We start from the raw sequence: 3,324 nt of genomic DNA, 5'->3' as shown, positions 1-3,324 counted from the left end.
TGGTTTAATTGTAATAATACTTACACTTACATTTGTGAGAACACTTATAAGAAAAACAAGCAAATGTAACTTTGGTATCAAATAATTAGAATAATAGATTATTCTTGGTTTCTTTTCAGAAAACATCTGTAATAACTCACATTAAGATTATAATAAGAATAATTAATAAGTTATGGTTATAAAATTATAAATGAATGCTAAATCAGAGAAGCTAAAGAAAATAAATGTGATATAAATGTGATTTTGACATTGAACTTGAAATGGTGTAAAAGGTTGTAAAACTGCAATTAAACATCACTGATATGTTGGAGGTAGATGGTAGGTGAAAGGTGACAGGAAGGGAAAAAGGGGAACTAACAGGAGAGCAGAGATGATCAGCACCTTATATGGAAACAGGAGGTTGAGCAGCCCTGAGACATTGGCACAGACATCATGACATGATGTCTCTTAAGACAGTGACGGATATGAGATCATCTGTCTAAGCAGACAGATGAACCCTATATAAGGTGGGTGCAAAAGAGGAACCTTTCGTTGGATCCTCCGGGCAGCTTCGAGCCAAGATCGAGATGGACAAAGAACTCTGCAGCTGAAGAAGAGCCGGGGCCACAGAGCCGGAGACTGTCCTGCACATGGAGACCAACCCGTCTGGCCCACAATCTGTGGCTTCGAATCGCACTTCTCTCATCGGCTGGGTTCTGACCCCAAAGACAAAGATGAAGACAAAGACAAGGAAGAAGAACTGGTGCCTTTTTTCCTGCCAGCACCAAGTCCTGTGTGACCTCAGCATCCATGCGGAGAGGAGGCTCATCAGACCTGCGGAGATCCTGGCCTTCGCCGATCAACATCTTCCTCCTGCTGCCACACCTTCTTCATCATCAAGCCAGATCTGGGGTTCGAAACGCCAAACTCCGTCCGTCTCTCTCAAAGGTTCCCTTTTTTAGTTCTCAGTATCAGCAGTAGGGAAAGATAGACTAGATGACTGATTTTACTTATTTGATTATTTCTGCTACTGAATTAAGCTGTACTGACCCTTGCAAAAATGCCTTACTAATAAAATATTTAGCATAAAGAAAATCTAAAAGATGTTGTGGACATTCAGTTAATGAGTCACCTTAAAGTTCTTTGATGGTTGTAAAATAGCTGTGATGTTTGATTCTGGAGAGGAAGAGGTGGAAAATGTTTTTAGGTTGCTGGTAGCCCATATTTAAAACCTCATCCTTGGGACTCGCCCGAGTCACTAAAACCTACCTGGTTCAATAACAAATGCAAGTTGTAAAATAGAGAACGAGCGACCGTTAACAGGTGTGCTCTGTGAAACTAGTTGGCTGTAGGCTGCTCAGTCTGGCTAATTCACAGGGGGAAGAAGGGTGGGACACCTGGATGTAGGCCGTCAGATAACCAGGCGAATCGTTTCTCGAAACCAGCTTAAACAGAGTTTACTTCAGTTCTGGACAGGGTAAATCCCAGCAGATTTAGGAAACTCAACGGACCCGTTAGACGGAGAGCTGGTAGCACATCTCCCCTCTCAGAAGAGGAAGTACGAGAGTGAGAGAGTAGAGACAGAAAGGAGGGGGGGGGGGGGTGTTGCGCAACAACACCATGAAGGTTTTATTACCATCTCACAGTAATCCCTTTTCTGTTCGAGGTACACACAAAGAACAACTGATTAATATTTGAGACTTTTTTTTCTTGTTAATGCTTTTCAGAAATATTGATACCTTACAAAGTTTTTCATATTTTACTATGTAGAAAGAAAAAAAAAACTGCTTTTTTTTTAAATTACATTTGACAGACCAACACAACATGGTGAATTATTTAGAATAGTACAAAAAATTCCAAATGATTTCTATTGTTTTATACAGATACAAATCTGGAAAGTGTGGCATGCATTTGCATTCAGTCAATGTTGTGCAGGACCAACTGTCACTGTAATTACAGCTGCAAGTCTGGGTGTATGTCTCTGTTGTCTTTGCACATATAGAGTGTGCATATTTTTACATATATATATTTCTCAACAAAATAGTTCCATCTCAGACTGAGAAAATATCAGAGCAGGAACATCACATCTTGCTTATTCTGAGTTGTACATAGGGATGGACTTTGACTATTAGATGAATATGCATTAATCTAAACAATTGCATTGCACAACTTGTTGTGTATTTAGGGTTGTTGTCCTGAGAGATGGTAAACCTTCACCCTAGACTCAAGTCGTTTGTAGCCTCTAACATAATTTATAGATGAATTGCACTATTACGCTCCATCTCAATTCTCTGAACTTTCTTTTCCCTCCTAAAGAATACCTGCAGCATTATGCCGCCACGACCATGTTATACAACGTAGATGATGATTTAAAGATGATATAAAGTACAGGTTAATTTTCTACACATGTTATTTTGCCTGCAGGATCAGAAAGCTCTGTTTTGTTTCTATTTTGGCCCTAGATAACAAACTGCAAACAGGAGGTCTTACGGCTTTCTCTCAACAATGACTTTCCTCTTGTCACTCTTCTGTAAAGGCTAGATTGTGCAATGCACAAATATATGTTGGTCTGTCAACAAATTCACCTGCCTGAGCTCTGCAGTAACTATTGGTTGCTATTTTGATCAGTGCTCTGTCTGACTTGTGGGTTTGTATGATCAGTCATGTCTCGGTAGGTTTGCAGTTGAGCTTCACATTTTCAAAACATTGATAAAACCATGTTCTAATAGAAACTTCCATCATGGTATGTCACTTTATAATCTAAATCTGCTTTAAATATCTCCACATTGTAAATTCTGACTTGCTGGTGTCTTCATGAATGCTGTGATGCTGTTTCTAATGTTCTGTAGTAAACATTCATCCTTTACAATGCAGACATTTTCATTAATATAATGAACCCTATTTAACAAATTAGGTTTCTGAAATACAATATTTTGCACTAGTTTTTATTTGGGTCATCAAATTATAGAGGGCTGAACATGAACACCTATCAGTCTTTCAAGATTTTCATTTTTATTAGCAACATTTTTGAAAACCATGAGACCAAATTAATTTCACTTCCCAGGTGTATGGTACTTCTGGGGCTATCACATAAAATTTACATTTTTGTCCACCCATCCATCCACTTTCTTACACCCTTACCCCATTGGGGCCGGGAGGGGTGCTGGTGCCTATCTCTAGCTGTCAATGGCAGAGAGGCACATTTTTGTTCATAACGTTAAATATATGGAAAGAATTAAATGCATGCTTTTGCAGGAATGAACTATTTCAATGGATGTAACATTTTCTGAGTTTGTTCAGTTTGGTTTCATTGACACAGAAAGGACAAGAATGGTATAAACGTCC

Source organism: Xiphophorus couchianus, chromosome 2, assembly GCF_001444195.1.
Source record: "Xiphophorus couchianus chromosome 2, X_couchianus-1.0, whole genome shotgun sequence".
In the NCBI taxonomy this organism is placed as follows: Eukaryota; Metazoa; Chordata; class Actinopteri; order Cyprinodontiformes; family Poeciliidae; genus Xiphophorus; species Xiphophorus couchianus.
Note: the sequence above shows the minus strand (reverse complement) of the source record.